The sequence below is a fragment of the Mesoplodon bidens genome (genome assembly GCF_964165515.1).
Source record: "Mesoplodon bidens genome assembly, chromosome: 13".
In the NCBI taxonomy this organism is placed as follows: domain Eukaryota; kingdom Metazoa; phylum Chordata; class Mammalia; order Artiodactyla; family Ziphiidae; genus Mesoplodon; species Mesoplodon bidens.
The window spans coordinates 88,622,669-88,641,299 of record NC_138169.1 but is presented as its reverse complement, the minus strand read 5'-3'; positions in this window follow the sequence as shown (position 1 = coordinate 88,641,299).

Sequence of the window (18,631 nt, the reverse complement as noted above, 5' to 3'; positions counted from 1 at the left end):
GCGGGAGGCCGGCAGCCTCGCCATGAGCTCCGTGTGTTCGCAGCCGATTCCTGCTGCTGTGTGGACGCCACACAGACGGACAGGTGTCGGGGGCCCTGCCTGAGCCACGGGGTCAAGTCCGTGGTCCTGACGGGCCAGCGGTAGAGACACAGGAGGGGAGGCTCGAGAGGCCTCCGTGATGACTGGAGGATGCACCCTCTGTCTCAGCTGATGCCTTTTGGCTCCAGCACGCGTGGAAATCCTGACGCTGCGGTGTGACGGGGCTGCCGTCGCACAGCTCTGATAACTACCGGCCTCCTTCTGCAAGGCCTCACCTAGTTTGCACACAGACAATCGGAACGGGGCATCGGATCCACGACAGTCCGCTCTCAGTGGTGGGCGTGGAGGCTGGGGAGGGGCTGGTGCTCCCTGACGAGGTTCTGCGCCTTGGCTCTTGACTGCAGGGGTTGGGTCGGTGCAGGCTCGCTTGGAGATCTCCGTGAGCCAGGACGGGTGCAGATTTTCGAACTGCGGGATCGAGCCCACGGTGGGCCGCTCTCTGCTGTGTGGTGTCGACACTCAGGAAGAGCGCAGATGGGCTGTCAGGGGTGTGGGCACCACACGGATGTACGGATGAGCTGCTTACCTGGGGCCGCCGTCCTGACGCGCGGGCCCGGCCCACCAGGCGCCGCGGGTGCTTTGCACAGCAGGTGCGGGGCAGAGGCAGGTGAGCGAGCCCGGGCAAAGGCAGACGAGGTGAGGCCCGGGGTGGGTGGGGGGCGGTGCCCTTGGCACGCCTGCTGCAGCCCGGAGAGCACGGGGGCCTGCTGGGAGCGGCTTGGAAGCTGCAGCCAGGGGCAGAGCCGGCAGAGGTGCCGCGGGGTGGCCCAGGCTGCCGGCGGGAAGGCTGCGCCGTACAGCCCTCACCCTGGGCCGGGCTCGGAGCTCCTGGCTCTGGGAAAGGCCGAAGTCACTCCCGGAGGCACATGACAGCTGTGACCCCGAGCCTGGGGCTGCCTGGAGGGAAAGGGCCATGGGCGGGCCACGCGGGGGCCGCAGATTCCCTGGGGGGCCGTCTCCCGGGCCCCACGTGCTTCTTCTCATCTTCCGGTATCAAACCCCTCCCCTATCCGCGTTTGTTCTTTGGGGGTGGGTTGTCCTCTTGGGCTCCCCGTTGGAAGGTGGCGTGGACAGTTTGCTGAAATGTCAACAGCAGATTTAGGGCCAACTGTCCCGCAGGTTTTCAAATTTTAACATGAAATGAAAACGCAGGTTTGGGATCTTGGATGGAAGAGCTTTGGCCACTGTCAGTCTCAGTCAGTTCAGGCTGCGGTGGTGCAACAGCGCAGATGGGGGCTTAGCACTGGCAGACGTGTCCTGCTCCCAGCTCTGGAGGCCGGAGTCTGAGATAAGGACGCTCGCCCAGTCCGCGAGGACCCTCTTCCGGGGCTCAGACTCCCCGTCCTTCCCTCACATGGAGAAGGGGTGAGTGAGGGTCTCTCTGGGTCTCTTTGGTAAGAGCACTGATCCCACTGTGAGGCTCCATCCTCCCCAAGGCCCCCCCCCATCAGCACCACTGCTGGGGGTTAGGGCTTCAGCATCTGAGTTCTGGGGGGACACAGCACTGAGACCACAGGAGCCTTCTTGGGAAACCACACACTAAATTAGGGAATCAGCATGTCCCTGGGAGCAGTTCTTGGTGTGAGCTACTGGCCGACCACTTCTCTGTGGTGCGTCCAGGGCTGCCCTGCTATATTCCCAGGAGGGCAGAGGTGTGGGGTGGCAGGAGGGGGCTTTGTTACCCACCTGGGTCCTTGGACTCTTTAATCAAGAGAAATTGATCAGAGGCCAGATGAGGAATTCAGGCGAGGCTTTACTGGGGCTCCTGCTGCAGCAGGGGGCAGCGAGACCACGGAACAGGTGCCCTTGCTGCTCCCCGAGGGAGGGCGGGCTGGTGCCTTAAATGGCATGAGAGTGGGGCTGGAGGGCTGGCTTAGGGGGGTCTGCCCACCCCCCTGGTGGTGCCGTGTGCAGGGATCATGCGCAGGACCCTGCTTTTGCCCCCAGCACCTCAGAAGTGGCAGTTGGGTTTTGGCCTTTTTGTGTCTTATTGTTCATGCAGTTATTTTTAGTCCCTCGTGTTTGTCCAGGTGCAAGCACTGAAGCAAAGGGTCCCTGGTCCCAGGGCCCAGCCTGCCTCACAGTCAGTGTCTGCAGTCTTGCTTTGTACCTGGAAATGTCCCCTTCACGGCTCTTTACTTCCATCGTCTTCACAGGGAGCGGGTGGAGAGGATGAATGCTTCTAGAGATGAAGGGTAGTTCCAGCAGTTTCCATTGCTGGATGGAAACAAACCCCCGAACTCTGAAGATTTGGATGTATCAGAAAACATTTTTCCAGCCAATTTTTGTTGTTATCTATTATGGTTGCAGGATTTTTTTGGAAGCATATTTTTACTGGCTTTTGTTTTAAGAATGTTTGGGGCACATATGTCTTGTTGCAGCAGAAAAGAACTGTTCAAAATGAGGCTTTCCTTTGCCACCAGTTCCAAGCCTCGGTTCCATATCCTGCAGACCAGGGGCAGAACAGAAGCCCTGGGTTAGTACCAGGACGGCCTGGGGCAGCAGGGGAGACTTGGGAGGAACTGTCCAGATAGTTATTTCATGGCAACTGGTAGGCATGTAAATATTTTATGCCCTGATTTGCCGATTTCGTGGGTGTTATATCTCAGTGAGCCATGGCTTCTTTTTCTTCCAGTGTCATGTTCTGATGCCCAGAAACAATGATGTTTTAATTTGTAAATATGTAAGGGCCAATCACTTTTCAAAATGTGGTTCCTGGTTCAATGATAATTGGCCCGGTTTCTTGGCAATGCTGGTGCATATTCAGGAATTCTGGGAGGTGAGAATATCCAACCAATGTATAAATTGTTCTCAAAAGCAATGAAAGTTTTATGAATACCCAGTTGAACAGTAATGAAGTGAGTTGATATAATGTTTTATAGACATCTAATAAAATATTTATTAATTTAGATTTTGCAAATTTTGAAGGATGGAAATGAAGATATGACTCCTCTAGTTAATAAAAAATTCAGCAGGTTTTATGTTCATGGTAGAGATGAAACGAGCATTTAAGGTTTTATTTAGCTAATTTTACATGTATTTATATCATGACTTGTTCCAGGTTTTCGCTAAAAGAACAAAACATTAGAGAAAGACAATGTCAGTCCAAGGGGAAGAGAAGGCAGGGCTGGAGGGTGTGGGGAGGTGGGGAGGGGCATCCCTACAGGGAGGCCAGGGAGGCCCCACGTGTCCAGGGCCCTGGGCAGCTGGCTGTGACTTCCCGGTGCTCAACACAGATGATAGGTGGTCACTTTCAAGACTCACATCTATCTTGTGAATTTTCTGTATGATTAGATGATTATCTAATTCTCTTATTTATATGAGCAACATTGGATCTGTAGGTATAAATATGTGAATGTGAATAACATCCCACTGTTATATGATTGACAAAATAACCATCGTCCTGTGAAAGCACAGTCCGGATGTTGGAGGGAAAAGTACATCATTTCTGGCAGAGAGGATGTTGTGTTCCTTGTGGAATATGTGGTTCTTACCCACAAGTCTTTGAAAGAGCGATGCATGGGCTCCTTGTTTCCTACACCCTGTTTCTGGGGGCCGAAGGCAGGGGTGCCACCTGACAACCCGAGGGGTTGCCCAGTCACTTCTGGTTGGGGAGGGTTTGTTTCAGGGCGTAGCTTAGAGCCGGGTGACTCCTGCCGCCTGTGTCCTGGAGTAGTGGAACTGTCGTCACTGGGTATTTTCTCCAGATGGTGATGGAATGAAATGGTCTGTGTAACAATGCTCAGGCCACAAATGCTATCATTTGTCTGTTTCTGCTTGAATGTGTGGTGTTTAGGAAGGTGGAATACACAGTGATATATATCTTGTATATATCATTAGGATACTGTGTCTGAACTAAATTAAACAATGTATTCCATTTTTAGCTTCTCAGCTTAAACGTAGTAATCATGAAATCAGAGCATCCAATGCATGAGAAGTGGATTCAGAAATGGTGCACATTTTCCACTATCTTTATAGCACTCCACATTTCATTTTCGGAAGATGCTGAATTTATTTAAGATATGTTTTTAAAGTTTTTAATATTTACATATGAAGATTAGAAAATATTTTATTTGAAAGCAGAATTTCTTAAATATAACTCTGTCGACATCTAGTTGGAAGTGTGACAATTGTAAGCACATATTTCAGGAAATCTTCCACTTTTGAGATGATCATTGTCTCAGGTTGTATGTGTTATATTGGAATTATAAGTATGTCTAAATTAAAATATAAATCTCCAGCACGGGAACTGTCTCTTCATTGTATCTCCTATAAGTGTGCACATTGTCGATGCTCAATTAACTAATAATGATAATAATAATGTAGCAATATTCAACTTCCATTTGGCCACACATTCTGCATATACAGTAATTGTGAAAGCATATCATTTCTTAGATTCTGTGTTGTGTGCTGGATAAGACGTGTCATAATCAGGAAATCAGAGTTAATGGCCGGAAGGGGACCTCTTTGATCAGCCCTTCCAAGCCCCTAATACACCTCTTAAATGCACCTCATTATGAATTCATTTTAAGCTTCGCTGAGTCCCAGAAATTAATTTGACATAAATTTCATTGTAAGGCTCTGGAAACTTTAATTTCAAAGGTAATGTTAAAGTAGAATTTTGTTTCATTGGAAACACATACTCTGGGCAGATGATGGAATACAGGCTGATATACCAGCAGTGAACATTTTTCCGAAATGGCTCTGATATAGTAAACACTTTGTTATGCATTTACCTCTCATTTTATCTCCAAAACTCCAAGCACTTTCCGACACTGGGTCTCTTGGTCCCGAGGCCAGTCCTGCCTGCCTGCAGGGTCGTCAGACAGAAGGTCACCGGCTGCGGGACTGGGGTGGGAAGGGGGCTCGGCCTCCCCGCTTGTGGTCCTGGGGTCTCTCTGTGGAGGCGAGGGCGGATTTCCCCTCATCTTTCCCATTTGTGCTTCACACACCCCTTTAGTTTGAGGACTTGCATCCCGACTCGAGGCTGTCTTGGTCATTGTCTCTCCCCTCCGCCCCCTGAGGCCGGGCCCCTCGGATGCCTCTGCTGGGAGGTGCATGGCCGGGCCCCCTGGGGACGCCCCTGGTCCCCACCGGCTCTTCCGCCCCTCCAGTGAGCTGTTTCCTTTGACAGGGGTGTGGCGCCTGCCCCCTCTCTCTGGGCCCCGGTCTTGATCTTTGCTCGTTCTCATCCTCCTAACCTCTCCCTTGGTTCCTTGAAGGGAACGACTGTGCTGCTTCTGAGTTCTTCTTGCCGGCTTCACTCCTTCTGCTGCTCATGTGTTTCTCCTCTTTGTTCTTCATTGTCTGTCTTCCTTAGTCCTGGAGCACCTCCGACGTCTTGGGAACTCACCTTCTGGTCTCCTGGGAGTGGACGCGCTCTGGGTGGGAAACAAGGCAGACCTCCTCCCGGTGACTTGAAGTGAGGGGATCCCAGGGTGGGGGGACACCAGGTCTTCCTAGACCCTCTGCCCACACGCTCCTACCCAGGGACAGTCACTCTCTGATGTGACTGCCCAGTGCACATGGCAGGAGGGGGTCCTCGGGGAGGGGGGCTGCTGCACCCCCCAGCCGTGCCCACCGCAGCCCCAGCATCCCGGTCACCGACGGTCGGGGCTGGTGTCCGGGAAGGAAGGGCCGGGTGGGAGCCGCCTCTGGGCCACTCCGGGGTTGCGGGTCCCGCCCTGTCCTGCTCCGAGCCATCCTCACGGGGCTTCCTGTTGCTTGGCATCGTCACAGACTTGCACTACCTACTGAGTCTCCTTGTTCCCCGCGTCCCTGTTGTGTGTCTGGGTGGAGCGAGGGGTGGCCGGCAGCCCATGGTGGGTGCTGGTTGCCCTCCCGTCCAGATACTCCACGGGTTTTCCGACACGAGGTGTGCTTCAGGACACTCACTCGATCCATCAAGCACCTGCACATGATGAAGCTCTGCGGGGTGGGAGTGGAGGATTAAAAGAAGTGGCGGCAGGCACAGGCTGGGGCCCCTGCTGTCCTTCCAGCCCTTGTCCGACCAGCCGGGATGCAGCTGCCACGCCTGTGCCTGGGGCCCTGATGACGCTGCCCGCCTTCTCCTGTGGTCTCAGGTGAGCAGAGCCTTAGAAAGGACGGGGTTTTTTTTAAAGGGGCAAGCACAGAGCTGCTATTTCTGCTGCCCTCTAGATTCTCCCATGAGTTCTGGGATGTTCTGCAGGAAGGTGAATGGCTGCTAGGTGCTTCTAAGAGGGAAAGAGCTCCGTGGAGGATTCCAGGGGGACAAGGGTGGGTGAGACGCTGCAAAGGAGGGCTTTATCCAGGGCCTCGCATGTGAACCTAAAGGTTTCAGACTTCCTAGTTGTAAAGCTATAAAGATACACAGATAAGTACTGCAATCTAAAGATAACACTGCTAACATTTTGATGTGTTTCCTTTTGGACTTTTTACCTTATGCATTCAACATTCACACTTTAAAAAAATAGGGTTATATCATATAATACTATTTGTTTGTTTCCTTAAAAATTTTTTTTAACCAAAGACGTCTTTTTGTTTCAGTACATGCAAATTTTTAATATGACCCCCAGCTAAATCCAACTGCTTAGTTATCTACTCATATTTTTTAAAACTGATTTAAAATCCAGCATAAGGATGTGGGTACACAAAGAGCTGGTGCGAAGCATCACCATCTCAGAAGCCTGTCCATCCAGGGGGTTGTAGCTTCAGCTGGATTTCCTGACGAGTAACTTCTGCTGAAGTGGAAAAGATTCAAATTCCTGGAAAGCAGTCTAACAATGATTAAAAAAAAAAAAACTTTAAAAACCAGATTTATTATGTATGTTCTAGATCTATTTTCATATGTGTGTTACATTATATCTGAAACATCAATACAATTTCAGCTTTTATCACATGCAGCTGAGTGATGTTGAGACTATGAAATGTTTGTGCACGTTACCAAAATATATTTCTTGTACTTTTTAGTGTGGAAGCTATCTTTTAAACTCAGAGTCATATCATAAAAGCCCAGCAGTCTGTGGAAAAGGTTCAAAATTGTTGCAGGAATTAAGGGAAATTTAAATTTAAAAAAATGATTAGAATTTGTATTTGTTTTGGAATTCCATGTTATCTGCATGTCTAATTAGACCAACTACAGATACACTCATCAAATATTTTATTACCATCTCAGATAGAAGCACCTTGGAAGCACACATCAGGTACAAAAAACGAAGAGATGGAAAAAGAAAATCTCCTTTAAATAGGATACCTTCCCAGATCCACTGTGTTGTATCCTTCAGCACAATTTTCCATCCTTGGTACCTAAGCGTGGGGTACCCTGAAGCTGCAGGAGCAGAACCAGTAACAATGGGGAAGGACTGGAGGTCACTGGCTCCGTCCCGCAGGCTCACGTGCTGGAGTCTTCCAGAGCCGATTTTTAGGGTTTTATCTGGCCCACTTTGAAAACTCCTGCAGATGATGGGGCTTTCTTTTCCCGCCGAAGACAATTAAACAGACTAATAGTCTTTCTCAAGGAAAAGTTTCTGATATGTGGTGCCGACTTTGGGGTTCCATTTCATCCTAGCCATGCTATTAACCTTCTGGTGACAGCCTCTGAGCCTTTTTATTTGGTTGGGGTTTTTGCTTTAGAGATTCATTGATATTGTGATAATACAACTTTTCTAGTTATTACTTACTAAGCCATTCCTGTTTCTCTCTCAAGTTTTTTTTTAAACCAAATTGACATCAATATGTTAAACCTGCTAAAGTTTGGTTTTCCTTCCTTTGATTTGTTCCCAAATTGAACGATGATATCCAGATGTCGGTGAGACAGGTTGCAACAGACAGGACATCCCTCCCCTCCTCATGGCGGCTGATGCTGAGCGACGTCTGGGCTGCACGGCCTCCCAACGCCCGTGTTCCCTACGCAGCATTCATCCTGTTTTCTTAGCTGTATTCGTCCCGTTTTTATATTTTATTTTATTTTTAAAATTTATTTATTTTTGGCTGCGTTGGGTCTTTGCTGCTGCGCGCGGGCTTTCTCTAGTTGTGGTGAACAGGGGCTACTCTTCGTTGCGGTGTGTGGGCTTCTCATTGCAGTGGCTTCTCTTGTTGCAGAGCACAGGCTCTAGGTGCCCGGGCTTCAGTAGTTGTGGCTCGTGGGCTTCAGTACTTGTGGCTCGTGGGCTTCAGTAGTTGTGGCTCGTAGGCTTCAATAGTTGTGGCTCGCGGGCTCAGTAGTTGTGGCTCGCGGGCTTTAGAGCTCAGGCTCCGTAGTTGTGGCACACGGGCTTAGTTGCTCTGTGGCATGTGGGATCTTCCCGGACCAGGGCTCGAACCCGTGTCCCCTGCACTGGCAGGCGGATTCTTAACCACTGTGCCACCAGGGAAGCCCCCGCTTTTATACTTTAAATCGTTTCTGCCCAGTGTATTGGTTCACCCTATGCTTTCCCGACTTCCGGCTAAACCTTCCGAATCTGCTTTACGTCTCACTCGTGTGCGTCATCCTGAAATTTCACGGCGTGTGCTGTTCATCCCCACGCTTGCCCTTTCTTTCCAGAGCACACGCTCATGGTGACATGGGCGAGCCTGCCCCCGCACGGGACGCGGGTCGGTGAGGGGCTTTGTTCCGAGTTTGCTGTGTCGTCCTCACCCTTAGGAACCCTTCTCATGTCCCTTTATTTTCCCCAGGGTTTAAATTGTAGAGTCTCGAGAATTTAAAAGGATCCTTTTAATTTTTACCCCCCGTTTGTAAGTGCAGAACATGATGTGAAATGGTGTTTCAGTGGACAGGACACTCTGGGGTCCCCCACTGGGCTGCTGGAGCCAAGACCCCTCATGACTCTTAGTCCCTTTCGCAGGCCACAGCTGGTTCTTACTGAGCCATTGGGAATGACGTTGGGGCATCTGGGAAGGCTCTCGAAGGGTCCTTCTGTGCGTTTCCTTCCAGCTCAGTCCTGGGGCTGAGTTTGTGGCTTCTGGTTTGAGTTTGAATTTGCTGCTGAGAATCTCAGAAGATTCCTTATCTCTTTGTTCATTCCTTCTCATACCATATTATATATTTGCAAGTTCAGGAACCAAGTACAGGATTCTCAAGCCCTGGTTACCATCTGGCCTTGAACTTTCCTCTGGCACAGATGCAGACCTAGTGTTTGGACCTGTATTTAAATCTCATAAGCTATTGTGGGAATTCAGCGTCTGATAGATACAGGAGGGCAGCAAGTTACTGCCATTTTGGAGAAGTTTCTTCCTCTTTATTGCTCCCTCTCTCTCAAAAACAGAAAAGAGAAATAAAGAAAAAGAAGGAGAGAAAGGAACACACCCTCACACGCACGCGCAGAAACCCTCACAGCCCAGCGATGCCCACGGTCGGCTCCTCCAGGGCTGCTCCTCCCCAGGGACCGTGTCTGCCCTGCTGGGGCTCAGGCAGGTGTGAGGGGAGGGGCAGCACGGCTGGGGTTCAGGTCCTGGGCTAATGGGGCGTTTGGGTGTGAAGTGGCCCAGTTTCTGGGGTGCGTTAGGCCCCAGGTGCCCTGTGCCAGATGCCCACTGTGCTTACCCTCCTGTGGGAACCAGAGCTCTACCTGCTCCCTCCCTCAGGGGTGGTTGGGTTTGACAGCCGCACACGGACATTATCTTATGCATCAGTGATGGTCATACGCATCGACTGTTGCCCAGTTGGTCCAGGATGGAGGCGTCCAGGCACTCGAGGCCGTGTGCCTGTCCACGGTCACTCACTAGCCAGGCTGGAGCCTGTGAACACAGGCAGTCTGAGTTTGGAGCTGCTCTGTGACCAACACACCTGGACGTCCCACCTCTAATAGCAGAGCAGTGGGGCGACAGGGACCAGGGAGACCCTGGGCGAGAGTCGCTTTACGTGGGCGTGAGACGCACCTGCCAGGTGAGTCAGGGGCTGGAGAGGCAGGTGTGCCTTCCGTCTGGAGTCATCTTGAGCCACAGAAAGGTTTTGAGCGGGGAGGGCGACGGGATATTCGTGTTCTAGAATAGTCCGTATAGCTGGAAGATAGATCAGAGGGCAAGAATGGTGGGGAAAGGGCAGCTTCGGACCGAGGCAGCTGTCCAGGCGACGGTGCTCAGACGGGGAGAGCGTGCAGGCGGAGGCTATCCTGGGAGAGGACGGAGGGGTGAGGCTGATTGGAGGTGGAACCAGAGGACGGACAGAAGCCAGGATGCCCATCAGGGTCCTGGATTGGGCACTGGGGTGGAACAAAGCAGGCAGGACTCAGTATTTGCTGAAAGGGTCCTTTGTCAGCCGGATCTCCCGGGGCGCCAGGCCCTCCGCCAGCCGACAGTGTGGCCTGCCCACGGGGTGTGCGCGCTTGCCGGCCCGTCTGCGCCCTCTGACGCCTCCCTCCACTCTTCGCCCACAGGGCACTCAGCACCCTTGCTCTTTGGGTCGACGTCACTCATCCTCACTAGACGGTACGTTTCCCAGGACCGGAGACTGCGTCTGTCCTTCTTGTGTTCTTGTCCCTAACACAGAGCGCTCAGGAGGTGCCGGGTGACTGGCTTCCTGATCTAACGGGAAAGGCATTGGGAACATAGTTCTAAGACCTGAAATCACCTGCTTTCTAGAGTTGGAAAGTGATGAAATGTACCTGGCCTGGTGCGCAGATGCTGGAAGAGGTGTGTATACCTAACGGATCATGGAAATCAGGGGCTGGGGGCGGGGAATACCTGGGTTCTCTACGGTGGACCCGGCCCTGGGGAACGCAAACCCATGCTGCAGAAAGTCAAGAACAAACTATAGAGGACTGTTGAGCCGGTAATAAAAGTGAGCGATGGAACTGATGACTCAGCCTTCAATGCCTGGCGTCCTGAGGAGCCTCAGGATTCTGCTGGAAACAGGGCTTTTGTGTAATACTGCAGGTTTAATTGCGGTGATATTTCAATGCCAAGGAGAGTAATTTGCAGCACGAATATGGCATTAGATTTGCAATCCCCTGCATTGTAAAACCCCTGTGCAACAGTGAACATTTGGTGCTGGTATGAACAGAATTGTCGTTTCCTGCTCAACGTTCAAAGAAATGGAAGTTGTGTCTATATTAATGTTATAAAATTTTGAGTGATTCCCTTGTTACATAATTAGCCTCATCTCTCTGCTGTGTGTTTGAGTCCAGAACAGCTGCACCCCAGACGGAGTGTGGGTGATGCGGCCCTGGGAAGGGGGACGTGCGTGCCGGTGAGACAGACAAAACTATTCAGGGCAGACAGTTATTACAACTCAATATTGTTCATTTTAGTAAAAAAAAAAAAAAGTGTTTTCTTGTTATTGAAAAAATTTCTGGGAAAACTCTGAATACCTAAAGAGGTTGATGATCTTTGGTACATTAGAGAAAGTTATGTTTATGAAGATGGGTTAGTTTTTAAATGGCAACTAGCATTACCTAATATAATGAGTAAAAAAACCCAAACAAACTTTTTAAGAAGAAACCAGGAGGGGGAATTCCCTGGTGGTCCACTGGTTAGGACTCTGTGCTTCCACTGCAGGTTTGATCCCTGGTTGGGGAACTAAGACCCGTAAGCCATGCGACATGGCCCAAAAAAAAAAGCCAGGAGAGAAGCCGGAACCTCAAATTCCATTGCTGCTGACGTCAGTGGTGTAAGAAATGCAGAACTGCCCCAATTCCAGAGCACCTGCCTGTGAACGGAGACCCCAGACAGAGACACCAGGCTTGACCGCGTCCTGGGGTCTCCGCCAGCCCTGAGATGGGTATCGTTGTCACCAGCATCCTGACCACAGATGCCACCGGGTGCAACCTCACGTGTTCTGTTCTTTGCCAGTATTGTCTCATTTCCTAGACTCCCAGTGTTTAAAAATGTGTAATTTATTGGAAATGAATTGTTTCTCATTAACTGTTTCCTATGTTGAGCATGAAAAAAGTCACTCCATTGCTTTTTGAAGCTTAGGAGAATTTTGGCTGCTCTGTTCAGTTTGTGATGAAAGTGGCCGATAGTGGCAGAGTCCTGCTTGTTTGGTCTGAAACGGGGACACAGATCCTGAGGCTCTGAGCTGTCTGTCTGCAGAGAACCTACCCATTACAGCAGAGATGCTGGCCTTGAAACACATTATTCAGTTAAAGGCTTTATTCTCCTGGACTTTAGCTATTAATACCACCTCTCTCTCCTAACTTTCAGATGAGAGTCTGTGTATCTGAAAACTATTCCATGTTACATCTTGCTACTGAGAACAATGGCCATGATGTGAATTTAATAAACATGAGAGTGGCAGGTTCTGAATTCTGGTGGCTTCCTAGATCCCGTTCCCCACCGCCTCCCACCAAGGCTGTTCATTGAAATGTAAAGGGGGGGGCACTTGTGCACCTGTGTTTTATGGAAGAAACTTGACAACCAAAGAAGAAATGAAAAGTCTGTGCAGAATTGATGTTTATGGGACTTCATGACAGATTTTGCTCTCATACTCCTAGACTATCCTGTTTGATTTCTGTACTTCACACCGTCTCTGGGTAACGTCTTTGCTGCCTAGAGCCATATCAGTCTCAGTTCATGTGTGGAAAGCACTGCATACTTTTGGCTTTGACTCTCTGACCGTATTTTATTTACATTGTACACTTTTATGCATTTTATTTACATTGTACACTTTTATGCATTTTATTTACGTTGTACACTTTTATGCATTTTATTTACATTGTACACTTTTATGCAGTACGTGAACTTTCCAGTCAATCTGTCCTTTAGAGGAAATAAGACTTAAGAGTCCTTGCTGCTGCTGGCTCTGTGATGCCGCAGGTGCAGCGCAGGCTGGGTGTCAGGAAGGGTGGTGGAAGGTTCTAAATGTTCTCCTTTACCCAGTGCAGCTTCTGCAAGGAAGGCCTTTCCCTTGGTGGAAATGGGCTCCGTTAGAGAGTAAGTGTGGACACTGACCCATCCTCTTGATGTACCAGCTCTCGCTGTAACTTTAATGGTGTCAGTGGAATATAGGAACTGCACAAGCTGGAATTTTTTTTAAGTTCCATATTGAACTATGTTTTCATTGAATACAATTACAGAAGAACATAATATCTCAAAATTTTGAGTCACAATCTTAGGCTTATTACTGTCAAAAAGCAATTATAAGCTATTTTTATGCCGAAGCTCAAACATAAAATTAAAGACTCAGAAATGAAAGAGAAACATTTTTAACCATCCTACCCAGTGCCCACAGCAACATCTATCAGCCAAATGTGGAGCATAGAAAATATGCATATTCTGCAACCCACAGAAAGTGCTCACAGAGGGGCTGGAAGAATAATTTAGGCCAGCTGCCTGTAGTAACTTTATTTCTATGCTTGCTGATATATTAGGGTGCAAAAGAGTAGGGGAAAGACTGTAGGAAACGTTTTAAATCCTGAAATAAACCAGCTTCTTTAGAATGAGGTTTTCAGAACCAGAGAGGTGGCCGCTTGATAGTCAGTCTAAGCAACGTGAGTCGGCGGACAGCAGCTCCTGTGATGCTGATGTCTGTGGGGCTGAGTCCTCAGATGTGAGCGGAGGGGCATTTGGGCATCAGGGAAAGAGTGCCTGACTTGGGAGAGTGCTGAGAAGCCTCAACACCTGCAGCTATCCTTGCGCAGGTGTTGCCCTGATGGTCAGCATCCTGGATGGTCAGCATCCTGGATGGTCGGCATCCTGGATGGTCAGCATCCTGGATGGTCAGCCAGCCCCGATGGTCACTCGTCCTGGGTGGTCAGCCAGCAGGGACTGTTCTGTTCCCTGCAGAGCGGGTGCCCCCCTTTCCGGCTGGTTGGGGGTTAGAGAAGCTGATGGACAAGCGGATCGGAGGACGGGGCGGTCTGGTGCCAGCGTCTGGGTTGTGACCCTTTCGGTGGCTCTTACTTTGGTGCTGCCGCTGCTGAGCTCTGAATTCCCGAGGGTCCGCCGGCTGTGCCTCTCACACCAGCGCCTCCCATGTCTCTGGACCGACGTTTGCTGGTTGACCCTTGTGTCGAGGCGGCCGTGTCTCCCAGCACCGCCCTTGGTCCCATGTATCCTCTGCCCACGTCCTGTGACTCCTTCACACATCGTCTCTGCTCCAGGCATCGAATTGCTGCCGCTGTAGACGGAGGGAGGGTGAGGGCCAGAGCTTCCTGCCAGTTGCACGGGGACGGGCAGCCCGTCAGGCCACACAGGACCAGGAGCGCGGCCTCCCCTCCGCTCGCCCGCCATCGCCCGGGGTAGAAGCGGTGGCTCTGGGGTCCTTTCTAGAAGTCGTTCTCTCCCAGGGAAAGACAGAACCATCGTGTGTGCTGTCCCTCGCCTGGGTCCTCGAGGCTGCCCTTTTTTTCTTCCCGTTCCTGGTTACAGAGGAGAAGCCTGTGGACTTGACCCAACAGTTAGCATCGTGCCCACAGTGATGGCCGAGCTGGGATTCAGACCCGCGTCCATGAGGCCAAGGCCGCTGCCTCTTCTCTCTCCTGTCCCTCCAGTGGTGAGGAGCCTGGACCAAGCCCCCTCGGCTACAGGCCAAGAGGCCATCTGGGCACCCCCTTGGGCGTGGGGCTTGAGCCTCTGCATGGCTCTCTGTTCTTGCCTGGGGGTGGCTGCCTTGGGGAGGTCGGACCACTGTTTGCAGAAGATGATGGTGGATCCATTGCTTTGAGACCTCACGTTGCTAATTGTATCCTTCTTTGTATGGACCAAAGGTGCATGACCTAAAGTGAGTTCTCCAAATGTGTGGGGTGGCCGATCGCGGATGGTTGGCACGTGTGACAAAGGAGGGCGGGGGGCGGGGGGAGGCTTGCCTCCTGAGTTTTAGAGCCCGTACAGCCCACAGACCTGAGTGCTGTTGGGAAGTGGCTGGAACCCTAATGGACGCACAGCTGCAGAGGGTGCTTGTTTGTCTTAATGAGGCCCGAAGGCTGGGGGTCTGGGCCAGCTCGCTGTGCTTCGAGTTTGTCACAGGTCCCTTTTGGTTTTCAAGCGGGGATTTGATTTCTCAGAGCTCTGGGCTCACTTGGGGTCAGGCCAGAGCCCGGGAATCATGGAAGGAGAGAGAGAAAGCCTGGGTTTGGGATGGCCCAGGGCGCCTGTCCTGGGAGCCTGTGTTGGTGGCAGCAAAGCCGACGGCCAACAGTGGCCACAATCCTGAGTCCGAGTTATTTCAGAAGCTCGCGGGCAGGTCCTTCTGTCCTAGCTCCAGAGGTGCTGGCGCGTTTCCTCTACGAGTGCAGGGAGCTCCCAGCCCTGAGAGGCCCGGCCTGCTGTCTGCCGGGGAGGGGCTGCCGCCAGAAACCCCCCGAGGAGCTCTTCCGAGAAGATATTCCTGCATGGAAGGTCCTGAGACGTCAGCACCAATTTCTGGCCAAGGAAACAAGCCCACGACCGCCAGGCCCCGTAGACCGTGTGCACCTGCTTAAATGCTGTGGTCGGAGAGGAGAGGCGGTGGGAGAGGACAGAGGACGTCCTGGCCACTCGCCGCCTCCCACCCCAGACAGCGCGTACACTGCGCTCACAGCTGGGCACGCCGGGCGCGCTCGGAGGCCACGGCCACGGAGGTTCGCGGCGCGTGCGGTGGAGGCGACGTGTGCGGGGCAGCGGAGCCTCGGTGTCCGGTGCGGAGCCTTGCCTTCCGGTTCTCAGGGGCACCTACGCCACTGCTCCTGGCAGCCGTAATGAGCCAGCCCATATGGGTGACCACACGCGCTCCCCAGAGGTTCTGGTGCTGCAGACGGGCCATTACCTGCTTCACTGAACCGTCCTGTGGTTAATTTGCAGAGCTCTCACCCCGGGTGACGGAGGGACCTGCATGCTTTCCAGGTGCCTGTGAGTGCTGTGTTAAGTTATATGTATAATGTATGAGAAAAATCTGTTTGTCAAACATTCCAGACGCCGTAGATCAATTGATAACAGTCACCCCAGCGAGGCCGGAATCAAAGAGTCGGGTTTGTCTTTATTTATTTCAATAACAGCTTTACTGAGATAAAATTCACACGGCACAGAGTTCGACCCCTGAAAGTGTACAATTCCGGGGTTTTAGCACACTCTCAGGTTTGTGCAGCTATCACCACAGTCGAATTTAGAACATTCTCGTCACTCCAAAAGAGACCTCGTGCCCTTTCACGGTCACTTCCCATGACCCCCGACCTTCCAGCCCCTGGTGACCAACAACTGTATCTGTAGACTGGCCCATTGCAGGCAGTTCACATAAACAGAATCGTATCATATGTGACCTTTTGTGGCCGATTTCCGCTCAGCACAATGTTTTCAAAGTTCATCCACTTGGTAGCATTTATCAGCACTTCATTCCTCTTTATCATTTGCTGAAGAATGCTCCATCATATGGATGCACCATCATCCATTCGTGAGCTGGTGGACATTGGGGTTGTTTCCACATTTAGGCTGTTATGAATGATGCTGCTACTGGGTTTTTATTCTAGTTTTTTTTTTTTTTTTTGCGGTACGCGGGCGTCTCACTGTTGTGGCCTCTCCCGTTGCGGAGCACAGGCTCCGGACACGCAGGCTCAGCGGCCATGGCTCATGGGCCCAGCCGCTCCGCGGCACGTGGGATCTTCCCGGACCGGGGCACGAACCCGTGTCCCCTGCATTGGCAGCCGGACTCTCAACCACTGCGCCATCAGGGAAGCCCTAGTTTTTTTTTAAGTATAAAAAAGTGAATATGGATCAAGACGACATTATAAAATCTTGAAGTTGGAGTAACCGTCTGTGTTAATGACGTTGCAGTGATTTGATTGCCAGCTCCCTGTTCTAGCAGCCCTTGGTCTTCCTGTCTATCTTATCTTTCTTTCTTGTGACTTTTTGATTTTCCTAAAGTGATGACACCTTTTGAGAAGGGCCAGAGCCTCAGGTCAGAACTGCACCTGAGACGTCGTGTGTGAACGTGTGTGAACGTGTGTGAACGGGCAGTGTGATCAGAAGCTTACGGTGGGGGGGGGCGATAGGGAGGGAGGGAGGGAGGGAGACGCAAGAGGGAAGAGATACGGGGACATATGTATATGTATAACTGATCCACTTTGTTATACAGCAGAAACTAACACACCATTGTAAAGCAATTAGACTCCAATAAAGATGTTTTTTTAAAAAAAGAAGCACACGGGGAATTAGGTCACAGCTGGACAGAGCCAGGGGGAAACCCGTCCTTTTACCCGCTTAGCTGGGAGCCGGTGGGTTACGGGCTGGGGGCTGAGTTTTGCCAACAATAACCCCTTGCATTCGGAAAGCGCTTTCTAAGGTGCTTTTGCTGTCATTCCCCTACTCAACCCTCAGTGGTGCCTTCTGCAGTCACCACAAATCTACCCTCACGACAAGGCTAGGCTCCAAAACTGCTTCCTTAGTGTAACGTCCTCCAGGTTCATCCCTGTGGTCGAAAATGGCAGGATTGCCTTCTGTTTTTAGGATGAATAATATTCTATTCCATCTATCTGTCTATCTATCTATCTATCTATCTATCTCTCTATGTATCTATCTATCACAGTTTCTTTATCCATTCATCCACTGATGGACATTTAGGTTGTTTCCATATCTTGGCTATTGTGAATATACTCAGTGAAATAAGCCAGACACAGAAGAAAAATACTGGGTGATCTCACTTAAAGTGGAATCTAAGAAAGTCAAACTCACAGAAGCAGAGAACAGTGGTCACCAGGAGTCGGGGGAGGGCGAGTGGGGAGATGTTGGTGAAAGGGCACAGTGTTTCAGTTATACGGGATGGGTGAATTCTAGAGTCTAATGTATAGCATGGTGGCACAATACCGTATTTGAAATTTGCTAAGAGCGTAGATCTTAAGTGTTTTCACCACACACATACACGCACACAATGGTAATTATGTGAGATGATGCGTGTTAATTAACTTGACTGTAGTAGTCATTTCACAATGTATATACATATCAAAACATCACGTGGTATACCTTCAATACATACCATTTTTATTAAAAAAGCATGATGTCGGCATTTGGGTCAGGATATATGTAATTATGTTGGGGAGACACCCACCTATGTGTGTTTCATTGAGTGTCTCCGTTAAGAATGATGGTTGGATTTTGCCAAAGGCCTTTAGCGCTTCCGGACGTGTTTATGTGACGTTTCTCCTTTAGCGCTTCCGGACGTGTTTATGTGACGTTTCTCCTTTAGCGCTTCCGGACGTGTTTATGTGACGTTTCTCCTTAGCTATATTAGTATAATTAGCAATAGAATACATTGGAAAGAAAGCGAGCCCTGGGGGGAGGTGTCCTAGCGCACCGGCCACTGTCTGTCTGTCCCCCAGAGCAGGCTCGCTGGGCGCCGTCCGCCACCAGAGCTCTGGTACCGCAGCTGTGTTCACACACGCCCCCTGAGTGTTCTGTGTAAGGTCTGTTACACAGTTTTCTAACACTCCAAGAAATGGTAATTCAGGTAGCATGAATCTGAATGAAGCAGGACATTCCATTCTAACTATGAGAAATATTGGTCTGTATTCTCTCACTCCTCGTGTATTTCATGTGACTGGGGCTGCTGTTTGGATTATATAAAACAGTGAGATGAATGCTTGTTTTGACAAATTCATAGTGTATCAGACGCTGAAGAAAACTGAGAAGGAAGGTGACAGGGCAG